This window comes from Odocoileus virginianus, chromosome 17 (genome assembly GCF_023699985.2).
Source record: "Odocoileus virginianus isolate 20LAN1187 ecotype Illinois chromosome 17, Ovbor_1.2, whole genome shotgun sequence".
NCBI lineage: Eukaryota > Metazoa > Chordata > Mammalia > Artiodactyla > Cervidae > Odocoileus > Odocoileus virginianus.
In genome coordinates this window covers 27,815,454-27,828,363 of record NC_069690.1, presented here as the reverse complement: position 1 = coordinate 27,828,363, position 12,910 = coordinate 27,815,454, and the positions used below count along the sequence as shown (strand labels likewise).

General features: G+C 48.3%; 1 protein-coding gene across 2 annotated transcripts in view; it reads left to right on the top strand.

The window, feature by feature from the left end:
* Nucleotides 1-12,910, top strand: part of GAS7 (growth arrest specific 7) — a 201,060-nt gene that overhangs the window by 14,786 nt on the left and 173,364 nt on the right. The window lies entirely within an intron of this gene.

The following is a 12,910-nucleotide window of genomic DNA, read 5'->3' as shown; positions in this document are numbered from 1 at the left end:
GACCCGTGGATGTTTTCAAGTTGATGTGTTTGCTACGTGGCCCTCGATTTCTTCTTTCAGCCAGCCAGCTGCCGAATTTCTGAGCGTGGCTGCTGTAGGTTCTTTGGGGGTAGGAGGGAAGCAAAGTAGTGGGAAGTTCTGCCTGTGCCCTGTACCCCTCCACCCTGAGTCCATGATATGATTTTCTGGCAGCACTTGTAGGGCTTTCTGCTCATCTTTGTCCCCTCTTTGCATTCCCCCATTAACACAGAGAAAGCCTGCTTTCTGGGCTCACAACAGCTCCCTCCCCACACCTGCTGCAGAGGTGAGGGCAGGGAGGGTTTTTTTTTTTTTTTTACCCTGTATTTATTTATTTATTTTTGACCACTCTGAGCAGCATACAAGATCTTAGTTCCCTGACCAGGAATTGAACCTGTGCTCCCTGCAGTTGGAAGCACAGAGTCTTAACCGCTGGACCACTGGGGAAATCCCAGTCTTCCCACTTCTGGCTTTTCTCTTGAAAAGAGGAGGTAATCTGATCTTCAGGGGAAAAAGGAGTATCAGTGTGGATCTTTTAATTGTTCGCTTGCCACTCGGGCCAGATGACTGATGCACACCAATTGGGAATTTGGGATCAGAGAGATAGGGAGCTAAGGTTTGTGGGGGTTCATACGGACAGCCATGGGTTGAGACCTGATCTGTGCGTGCCCTCAAGGAGCCCTGTGGTGGGCGTGGCTGTGGAGAGCCTGGTTACGTTGAGAATTTCAGACCCACCTCCTCTACCACCCCCAAGAGAAAACAGTCCGAATTAAATTGTAGCCAGGCCTCTTCCTCCTCTGTGTAGGGTCCTCTGTGGAGCCATTTCGAGTGTGTTCAGAAGGTGGGGAGGGACTAGCCTGGCCAAAGCAATACCATCCATTCCAGGGAGATTGTGGAGCCAGCTCTGAACTGAGCCCTTTGCCCTTTGCCCCGGCTATGCCCCTGGTCCAAGAAGATGGCTGTGCTGGTGCATGAATGGAGGCAGGGGAGCTGGAGCTGGCCTGAAGTCTCCCAGTCTCCCAGACCTGGGGTTCTCTGGTGCTGGGTCCTGGGCACCTGACACAGTGCTGCTTTTCGAGGACTCTGGCTTGATCACTCTCCTGTTCAAGTCACTCCCGGGATTCCTCCAAGAAACCTGAGCACTCTGAGGGATGCAGTTTGAAAAGCCCAGTCTCTCGGTCCACTAAATGCCAACCCTCTTCTCTGCCCATCAGGATCACTTTCAGTTCAGTTCAGTTACTCAGTCGTGTCTGACTCTTTGTGACCCCATGGGATGTAGCACGCCAGGGATCCCTGTCCATTGCCAACTCCCAGAGTTTACTCAAACTCATGTCCATTCAGTGGGTGATGCCATCCAGCCATCTCATCCTCTGTTGTCCCCTTCTCCTCCTGCCTTCAATCTTTCCCAGCATCAGGGTTTTTTCAAATGAGTCAGTTCTTCACATCAGGTGGCCAAAGTATTACAGGATCACTTTAGAGGATACCAACTCGAGTGCCATTCTACTGTGCTTCTGAATTGAGTGCCAGGGTGTGGTCATGGTGCTCTGTTACTCTAGGTGGCTGATCTGCTTTTTTTTATCAGTCCTGGGGAGATGATTTCTCAAGGAAGCGGCAGAAGGGGTAAATTACGTTTCACTGAAAATCATCAAGACTATATATATATATTCAGCTACAGCAGCAAGTCTCTTGCAAATAAGGACCGATGTGAGATGCAGGCAGGTTGGAAAGAGTCACAGTGAGGACCTGCAGCTGGCTTGATCAATGGTCACAGAGGCGCCTGCACTTGGCTTTCTCCTGGTTTATAGGGGAGGGGGATGGAAGAGCAACAGTTATTCTCAGCTGTACCCCAAGGGGGACAGTTTTAAAGTGACTGACATCCACCTGGGAGTGGACGAGTTTTCTGTTAACCTGCTTCTTAGTAAGTATTCCTTGTATTTCCACTGAGCCAGGAACCCCAGGCTTAGGACCGGTGTCCCTACTCTGCCCTAGCCTTTTGTTGCCGTCCACAATGTCCTTCTGAGTCCAACAGAACCCTTTCCACTGGCTCCTTGCCATCCTTGTGTGAGGGTGCTCCTTGTGGGGATGAGCACGGGGCTTCATAAACCTACCCCCACCTCCTCACTTGCCCTCTCCTGGCACACAACTCTGCACCCCGCTGCCTTTGCATGGCTGGACCTCTCTTTGGGGTCCCTTCCCCCTCCGGCCTGTCTGGGGAATGATAATCCTCCTCCAGACCCAGCCTGAGTGTGGCCTTTGACCTCTCCCCAGGCGAGCAGATCATTCTTCCCTGGCCTCCGTAGGGCTTCCTGCAGTGATGGCCCTGACCACACTAGGTTGCAGTCACTCCCGTCCTGCACTCTGAGCTCCTCCTGTGCAGGAAACCCGCGCCTGCATTGTCCTGAATCTCTCTGATGCCCAGCTTGACACAGTGCTTGGCATCCGTGAGGTCTGGCTGGGTGACTGTTGGATGACAAGCTGGCTAGACAGATGAACTAAAGAGTTTGAAGAGAGAGTTTGCCAAATGTCAATAAAATTTTTTTTTTTAAAAAGGTGATGAGTTAAGTGAAGCCAGTAGAGTGACTTTAGAAGAAGAGGAGGTCAGGACACAGACACAAAGAGGAAGGCCCAGGAAGGAGATAGCTGTCTGCAAGCCAAGGAGACAGGCCTCAGGAGAAACCAGCCCTGCTGACACCTTGATCTTGAACTTCAACCCTCCAGAACAGTAGATTTCTGCTGTTTGAGGCCCTTGGCCTGCAGTTCTGGCCACTGTAGCTGACTCTTATAGGGCCCTAGAACTGTATTTGGGTGGCAGACTTACTTATGTAATTCTGTGTGGGATTGACACATAACAAGGCTGAGCACCAAAGAATTGTTGCCTTTGAACTGTGGTGCTGGAGAAGACTCTTAAGAGCTTCTTGGACTGCAAGGAAGTCAAACCAGTCAATCCTAAAGGAAATAAACCCTGAATATTCATTGGAAGGACTGATGCTGAAACTGAAGCTCCAATACTTTGGCCACCTGATGTGAAGAGCTGACTCATTGGAAAAGACCGTGATGCTGGGGAATATTGAAGGCAGGAGGAGAAAGGGACAACAGAGGATAAGATGGTTGGATGGCATCACTGACTCAATGGATGTGAGTTTGAGCAAACTCCAGGAAGTGATGAAGGATGGGGAAGCCTGATGTGCTGCAGTCCATGGGGTTGCAAAGAGTCAGATACAATTGAGCGACTGAACAACAACATGTGGGATCAACACTTTGGACGTGGCAGTTGCCCTGGTTTCCTCCTTCACACGTGTCCCCTTGTGAACACATGATATGTTTCAGATCCTACACTAGAGTATGAGCCCCTCGAGGACAGAGCTGTGCATCAGGTTTGTTTGCTGTAGGGTCCCTAAAACCCAGAACACAGGAGGGCTCATGTAGAAGCTGGAATGCCTTTTGGATGAATTTTGTCTGAACCAATGGCCTGAAAGTAAAATACCTCACTCTGGGTCTAAATCCAGAGTTTTTAATTAAACGCGCTGGTTTTCTGTGTTCAGCTCTCTGCCTCAGGCTCACGCTGCAAGGTGGCTTCCTGCTCTGTGCCCTCTGTCTCTCTAATCTCTACCCAGCCACCAAAGGTGATGAAAATGTATTACAAATCAGAGAAGAGTTCGTTTATTAGTTCTTCTTTACTCTCGGTGGGCTGAGCCACAGATTATATTAAGTTGGGTCGTATCAGTCAATGAGTTTGAGTGCTGCGACCTTCCCAAGGGTTAACTCAGTGAGGCCAGGGATTAGCTTACATGCCTGACACCGGTGACAGTGGCTGGTCCAGAGCTGGGGACCTACTCATATTTAGTAAATCAGCGATTCCATCAGTATAAAGGTGAAGTGAAGGTGTTAGTCTCTCAATCATATCTGACTCTTGCACGTGCCTCATGGACTGTAGCCCGCCAGGCTCCTCTGTCCATGGGATTTCCCAGGCAAGAATACTGGAGTGGGTTGCCATTCCCTTCTCCAGGGGATCTTCCTGACCCAGGGATTGAACCTAGGTCTCCTGCCTTGCAGGCAGGTTCTTTACCATCTGAGCCACAAATATAAAGGGCAGACAGGTACATGCTTGGCATTTCCTGGTGGGGTCAGCTGGGGTCTTTTCTGCAGGAAAGCCACCCCGTGCCTCAAAGCTCCCATCATCCCTGATTACTGGCCTGTTTTCCTCTTCATGCTACTGCTGGTGGCCCCTTGTCTGCAGCCCCTTGATGAAGGCACCCTTACCTGCTCAGCGAAAGAGGAGAGGTCTGCTTCTGTACAGCACAGCTTGGTTGGTTTGATGTGTGAAGAAGGTCCCTGATTTGGAGAAACTCATGACTTGCCTGGGAATTTTTGACTCCTTTATCTTCTTCCTCTGCATCTGGTTTTCTCATTTTTCTTTTTACCCCTGACTGCCTTTTAAAAAAAGTATGGTTAAATTCACATACCACATCACAGTTTACCATTTTAAAGTATACAGTTCAGTGGCATTTAATACTTGTGCAGTGTTGTGCAGCCACTGCTGTCCTGTTCCAGAACATTCTCATAATCCCTTAAAGAAACCCTGTACCCATTAAGCAGTCATTTCCCATCCCCCTACACTCGCCAGTCCATGTCAACCACTCATCTATCTCTTTTCTGTCTATGGATTTGCCTATTCTAGACATTTCATATTAGTGGAGTAAAACAATGTGTGATCTTCTTGTGTCTCGTTTATTTCACTTATCATGATGTCTTTGTGGTTCATCCATGTTTCAGCATGTGTCAGGACTTCATTCCTTTTCGTGGCTGAATAATGTTACATCGTAAGGATTCACCACATTTGCATATCATCAGCTGATGGTCGTGTGGGTTGTTTCCACATTTTAGCTGTCATGACTAGTACCATTCACTACTACTGTCTTTGGTTCTGCTTCCAAATGCTCTTTAATTTTATGTCCAGAATGCATAGGTTACCTCTGGTGGCAAAACTTTGTAAAACGGGAAGGCAGAGTCCTGGTCCTCTGTTCTTGCTCCGTCTCTGAGATTTTGTCAAGCCTCAGTTTGCTCATTTCCAAAATGGGTGTAGGATCCTCAGCCTTCCTTACTCAGCCAGAATGTTGTATGAGGCACATGTTGTAGAATGTGAGTTTAAGCCTTTTCCAAGCTGGGAAGTCAGATGTCAAATGAGAGTCACTGATGTTCCTCATTTTTTCCTATGCTTTTTCTCACTTTCTGTTTTTCCCTCTGCTTCCTCTTTTTTTTTCTTCTTCTTTTTTTTTTTTTTTTTTTGCTAATGGCTGCCCTTGGATTCTCTTTTCCTTTCTTCTCATTTCCTCTTTCTTCAGCTGGCTAGGGATATAGGAGGTGGTCTTCTGTCCAGTGATGTGCTGGAGATGAACAAGATGATGGATGTAATATGGGCATCCTTGGAAAGGGAGGGTGGTGGGTGGCAGAAGCTGGCAATTAGCAGAACTGGCTGGGTGATGGGGCGAAGTCAGCCATGGCTGGACCCAGTGGTAGAACATGGGCTGAGACATCCCTGCCGTTCCCTTGGCCTTGGCTTTAGAGACTCCATTTACAGGCAGTTTTGAGGCCTTTTGCTGTTCAGAAAGTAGCCGGTTTGATGGATACTTAGGCAGATATTAGAATCCAAATAAGCAGACTCAAGGGACACTTGGAGGAAAGCTGCAGATGGAGATTGTGCTTTTCATGGTGTTTTACTTTGCAAATACTACATCTTCTGCAGTCCTGCGTGTGTTGTTTTCCCAACTGAAGTTTAAGCTTCTTGAAGGCAAGGGTGATGGTCCTTTTTTATTTCTATCCCCTGCGCTTGCACATGGTGTCCTTCAGAGATTTTGGACATAAGTGGTGTTGAATGTATGTGATAAGAACTTTGTTTAGTCCTACAATGGTTGCAGGGGGTTTCTACACAGAAGTTTTCGTGTGTGTTTTCTCAACAGCCTGGCAAGGTGAATTCTGTTTCTCAAATTTACAAACTTAAGGCTCAGAGAGGTTATGGAACTTGCTCTGGATACACAGCCAGCTGGAGAGGCAGTTGGCTCCCTGCTTGCAGCAGCAGGGAGGTTTTACGTCGGAAAAGAACCATGTGGCAGCCCTTATTTGGGGAGATGGGAAATCAAATCCTTGTGCAGTTAGACCCCATTTATTTTGGAGATTTTTTTTTTTTTTTTTTGATATCTTAGCATTTCCAAATCCAGAAGAATTTCTGTTAGAGTTGCAGGTGGCCTCCCCTATCACTCAGTCAGTACGGATTCCTCTTTTCTCAACAAACTTTAGAGACACCTCAAGGAAAGCTGATATCTTGCTACCTTGGTGTGTTCCTCATTTGCTACCAGCGGGGCTGATTTAAGGAACTGTTGTCATTCCTGGTGACAGCCGTGGAGCCAGCTCTCGATGACGTTGTCATTTGGAACAGGGTTCCGGGGTCACTGTCGGCATGCTGGGTTGGATGAAGTCGCTGAGAAGTCTGGCTCCGATGGGGTCTTGCAGGAGGGATGAGTGTTTTGGAGTGAGAGAGCCCATGGGGAGAGCGTGCCTGGAGGAAATTGGGTCAAGATGTTCGGTTTTAACACCTCTGATTTTCTTCCAAATTGGAGAAGGAAAAGATTCTGACTTAAGGGATGAAGGGAGATTTAGGGTTTTCCATGAATAGAGCTCAGAGCTTCATGAAGCCTAGGTTCTTCATGGCTCAGGGAAAGCTGCAGAGGGAAAAACCATGCCTGGCATTTAGGAGAGCTGTGTGCGTGGCTGGGCAAATTGCTGCGCTTAGAAACCACATGAACTGGTAGGGTTCACGCTCAGCCACAGAAAGTGCCATTGCCTTTGAGTTGTTCAGGAACCTGTGTATATGTATTGTTGGGGAGGTGGAATTTTTCAGCTTAGAGATCTTCCCCAAGGTGACAGAAGAACTGGGTATAATTAAAGGGCACTTCCTTCCCATTGGAATCCTTAGGCGTGTTAACACGACAAGTTCATTCAGAGAGTGAGAGCTGAACACCTCCAGTATTCAAGGTCCCATCCTTGAAGCTGGAAGTACAGTAGTAAACAAGGCAGCAGAGAGTCTGCATTCTAGTTGAAGGCAGCAGGCCATAAACAAAACTAAGCTGTGTAGTGACTAAGAAGATTTAAATGGGATGGGCAAGGAAGGTCTTATTAGGAGAGGACATTTGAGCAAAAGGCTCTGGAAGAGGGAGTAAGACTTTGGATTTCTGGGAGAAGACTGTTCTAGCCAGAAGGCAGAGGGGAACAGCCAGTGCAAAGGCCCTGTGGCCTGAGCATACTTTGAGTTCGGAGCAGCAAGGTCAGTGTGGCTGGGCCAGGTGAGGAGCTGGGTGTGGGGTAGGGAGTATTGAAGGGGGAGGGCACCAGGGCAGGCGGACCTTGGAGACCCTCAGGAGGTCCTAATTTTTACTTTGAGTTGTTCAAAGTAAAAGGGGGTACTGTTAAGCAGAGATTTGATGTGACCTGATTTGTTTATTTTTCCCCCCATTTTATTTATTTATTTTTGACTGGGTCTTCATTGCTACATGAGCTTTTCTCCAGTTGTGGCGAGTGGGACCACTCTCTAGTTGTGGTGTTTGGACTTCTCATTGCCGTGGCTTCTCTTGTGGAGCGTGGGCTCGAGGGCGTGCAAGCTGCAGTAACGGCGGAGCACAGGCTCACTAGTTGTGGCTCCCAGGCCCTAGAGCACAGGCTTAGTTGCTCCGAGGCACCTGGGATCTTCCCAGACCAAGGATTGAACCCATGTCTCCTGCATTGGCAGGTGGGTTCTTTACCACTCAGCCACCAGGAAGGCCTGCTTGTCTGTTTACAAGGGTCACTGCTGCTTTAAGAATGGGTGTGGGGGATGCAGATGGAATGGGGGGAGAGAGTGGAAGGAAGGCGATGAGTAAAGACATCATCGCAGCAATACAAGTGAGAGGTGATGACAGCTTTGACCAGGGTTGTATAGTTGGATTTTGGCTGTAGATTGAAGGCAAAACCAGTGAGATCTGGTGACGGATTGGATGTGTAAGGTTTGAAGAGAGCTTAAAGATGATGTCAAGGGTTTTTGCTTAAGTGATGGGATGGAAGGAGCTGGTACTAAATGAGAAGGTGAGGACTGGAAGACGTGGATGTTGGGAGGATATCAAGAGTTTGGGCGTGTCAAGTTTCAGATTCCTATGTATAGTCGAGTCATAATAGTGAGTAGGCGTTTGGAAAGAGGATGCTTGAATTCAGGGGAGAAGTCGGCTGCTGTTGTGACTTTGAAGTCTTTCTGGTATAGATGGTCTTCAAGCTGCTGTTCTGAATGAGGTCGCTCGGGGAGTTCGGTGGATAGAGAAGCAGGCCAGGGGTGGGGCCCAGAGACACCCTAAAGGGGGTGAGGAGGAAACCAACCTCAAAGGAGAAGGTTCAGCCATGGGGAAGATGGGAAGGAAACCAGAAGACCAGAGCAGCCTCCCTGAGCTCTGAAACTGCAGCTCGGGGTCCTTGAGACTTGGGGCTCTCAACTAGGCAGCATTGAGTACAGTGCATGTGCACACCTGCTCAGTCATGTTTGACCCTTTGCGACCCCGTGGACTGTAGCCTGCCTGGCTCCTCTGTCCATGAGATTTCCCAGGCAAGAATACTGGAGCTGGTTGCCATTTCCTTCTCTAGGGCATCTTTTTGACCTAGGGATCAAACCCGAATCTTCTGCATTGGTAGGCAGATTCTTTGCCTCTGAGCCACTTGGGAAGCCCATTAAGTACACCAGGCACACCCCAAACAGTGTTTGAGATGAAGTTTGCAGGTTATAGGGTGATTAGAATTTTCTTCTGATTTTCGCATCCTTTTGGGTCAAACACAGACGTCTTAGCATGGCTTTAGTCATATTTGCATTTCCTGTAACCCCCACCCTCACTGCTAGGCCTCACTGGCAGCCTCATCCACAAATAGTTTGGGGAAGGAGCTTTTAATTATTTAGTTTTAATCACACAAATCACGTATGAATTAAACTTTACATCCACAATGGGTGGGCTTCCCAGGTGGCGCAGTGGTAAAGAATCCACCTGCCAATGCAGGAGATGTGGGTTTGATCCCTGAGTCAGGAAGATCCCCTGGAGGGGGAAATGGCAACCCACTCCAGTGTTCTTGAGTGGAAAATTCCATGGGCAGAGGAGTCTGGCGGGCTACAGTCCATGGGGTTGCAAAGAGTCCCGAAGCAACTGAGCATGCACACATACTCCACAATGGGTGGAAGGGAATTATATTTGGGATGGCAAGGATGTTCCAGGTCTTATTTGTGATTTGTGACCCTTCAAAGGCTATTTTTTGAGGAAAGCATTTTCAAGTAAGCTGAGAACATCAGTACGCCTCACCCTAAACACCTCAGCATACTGAGGTGGTTAGTAACACTAACCACAGTACAGTGTTGGGAGTTATTTTATTCTTTTGAGGTTAAATTTGCATACTGTCAAGTGCGTATATTTTAAAAATCATTTGTTGAGTTTTGACAACTGCCTACACCTGTGCAGCCCCAGACCCTATCAAGTTCCAGAACATGACTGTCACCCACAGGCCCCTTCCTCTCTCGGCCCTCACCCATACCCACCAGAAGGACCCTTGGCTCTGATTTTTTTTCTACTCTAGAATCTCACTGTGGTTTTAATTTGCATCTTCCTGATGACTAGTGATGCTGCTCACCTTTTAAGATACTTACAGGCCATTAGGGTTCCCTCTCCCGTTAACATGTCTAAGGATGACTTTTAATTTGAGGGTGGGGGGGGGCCCATGAGGGAAGGAGTCCAGTTAATTGGCAGGGGTACCAAGAATATATTCCTGTAACAATATGATTCCAAGGTGTCTGCCATTAATCAAAAGTCGACTCTCACATGCTATGAGACTTTCCAACAAGGAAATGCTGATATGTTAAGAAATCACCGGGTGGAGGAGTGAAAATTTGAAGCATGTCGCTGGAAGCCTTATCTTTTAATCATTTCCAGTTATAGAACTTTGCTTCCAATGAGTGTCAGCCTAGCAGAAGGACTCAAAATCATTAGCAGATTCATAAAGAGATCTGACCAGCAGCTGCTAGAGGAAGTGTGGCTTTGAGTTCCCCATGCTGGTGTCAAGACTGGTCCTCGCATTGTCAGGCGAGGGTGCTGGCGCAGGCGTGGAGGTTCTCAAGGCAGTTGACAGAAAGGGATTTAAAAAAAAATTTCCCTGGTCAACTGCAAGTTTGGCTTATCTTGCATTTTAGGGCTTCGGGTCTCGTCCCATCCTTCGTGGGCAAGGATTCTGTTTTTGCTGCAGGCTTATAAGTGGTGGGTACTGGGTTGGCCAAACAGTCCATTAGGGTTTTTCCATACATCTGATGGAAAAACCTGAATGAACTTTTTGGCCCACCAGTTATTTCCTCCTCCTCCTTGGGCCCCATCTGTCTGATCATGCAGCTGGATATATGTGGCCTTGTGACAAAGAGTGGGCTGGATGGGGAGCGGGGAATTGAGGTCACCCACATCCTCACTTAGTTGTGTGTCTTATCAGCTGTCATTTTGGAAAGGAGTATTGGTTGGGGGGTGGGGGAAGGGAAGGTGGTCACCAGAATATTCTTCCAAGGAACCTGTCCTCAGTGACAGCCATGTCTGAATTGCACCACTGAAAGATATATCCGTCGGAGTGTGGAGGGCAAAGAAACCTCTAATTGTGAAGGCAGTGAGGAGTTTAAAGAAGAGACTTTTCTCAGAGATGTAGGTGGACTAGGGGATGGTGAAACAGGCCCTGGGAGGCAAGGGGAAGGAGTGGTGACAGGAAGCTGGAGAGAGGTCTGCAGCTGGAGGGGTGAACTGATGGAAAGATGCTGCAGCCAACCGCAGCCTGCAGAGAGGGAGCAGGTGGAAATGCCTGGATCTCGTTCTCCTCCTGAACCCTCACCTCCCACCTGTCTACCTCGCTGGCTGACCCCCCTTGTTAACCAGTGGACAAGGGGGTCCTTAGCTGCAGTACACACAGTCTGGCCTCCCAGTGCACAGAGCAGGGAGGAGAAGGGGCAGGTGCAGATGCCAGCATGCAGGTGGAAAGTCACCAGCCCAGAGGTGTTTTCCAGACCTTTGTCTCATGTCAGAACTGGCACTTACTTGCTTTTGGAGAAGGACATTTAAAACCTTCTTGGAGAATTCGGAGGAGAGCCTGGAAACTGATGTAAGATAAAATGCAAATATGGAGTATGTGGATCTTGAACATAGAGATCTTCCTCAGCTTGCTTTTAAGTCAGGAAACATGACAGAGGGGTCCTGTGGGTCATGTTGTCGAGGGGCTGGGTGGAGCAGAGGCACCTTGGAGGGATTGTGGGTCTAGGAGGTGGGGGGAGCCAGAAGGACCTCGCTGGGCTGGAGGTACCTGGCAAGTCCACTCTTGTTGTTCAGTTGCTAAGTCGTGTCTGACTCCTTGCCACCCCATGAACTGTAGCCTGCCAGCTTCCTCTGTCTATGGGATTCTCCAGGCAAGAATATTGGAGTGGGTTGCCACTTTCTCCTTCAGGGGATCTTCCCGACCCAGGAATCGAACCTGAGTCTGTTGCATTAGCAAGTGGGTTCTTAACCACTGAGCCGCCTGGGAAGTCTACTTACTAGGGAAATATGATTACATACCAAAAAGAGATGGAGAGGGACATCCCCGGCGGTCCAGGGGTAGGACTTGGTGCTTTCATGCTGAGGGTGTATGTTCAATCCCTGGTCAAGGAACTAAGATCCCACAAGTTGCACAGTATGGCCGAAACAAAACAAAACAGATGGTGAGAGAGGAAGGCCGTGGCAGAGCCTAGTTGTACTGAACAAGAAGGAAAAGTCAACTCAGAGTGGAGAAGCAGTCAGCCAGGTCAAAGGTCAAGAACTCAGTCTCTAGACTGGCTTGTGGAACATGAAATACAAGGGCCAGGAGGGGGAAGGCTGTGAAGTGAGCTGAGCTTAAGTCAGTTCCTGGTGGGAGAGGTTATTCCATGGAATCTTGACTTCAGGTGATGCTTAGCCATGGCTGTGGAGGATAATGGTCCAGAGTGCTGGGTTCTGCTGCCACGTAATAGCTGTGGGACCACAGGCAGGTTACTTAACTTTTGTATCTCAGATTTCTCATCTGGAAATGAGACCATTTTAATACCCATCTCATAGGGTTGTATTAAAGTTCTAGTGAGTCAGTAGACATGAACCTTAAAATTATGCCCAGCATGGAGTAATTGGGCTTCCCTGGTAGCTCACTTGGTAAAGAATCCGCCTGCAATGCAGGAGACCTCGGTTTGATGCCTGGGCGAGGAAGATCCTCTAGAGAAGGAAATGGCAACCCAGTCCCATATTCTTGCCTGGAAAATGCCATGGACAGAGGAGCCTGGCAGGCTACAGTCCATGGGGTTGCCAGGAGTCAGACATGACTTAGCAACTAAACCACCACTGCCACCACCGCAGAGTAATTAGGCAATTAGTGTTATCTGTTAACATGACTGTCGTTTGAAAAAATATTGCTCCAGCCTCAGGAATTAAACCAGCATCCCCTGGAGGTAGAGCTTAAGCATTATGCTATTTTTTAAAGCTCCCTGGTGAGTCGCTGGAAACCATAAGCCATTGCTTTGTGGTTTAACCTTCAGGTTTTCTGAAGGCTGCTTCTGAACTGGAAAGGACCAAGTGGAACAGTTTTGGGGGCAGGGAGAAAGGGAAGAGAGGTCCCACCAGGGAGGAGAAAGTGGAAAGAAGCTGTGATCCAAACTGATCTTTGAGATTAATTGGAATCCTTGAGATCACAGCAGAAAGTGAGCCAGAGAAATTGGCTTGAGTTAGCATCTATTTGGAGGCTGCCTTTTGTCACAGAGGTGGCTGTTTGAAGTGCAGCAGTCATTTACACTTCAGTATGAACAGGTACTAGG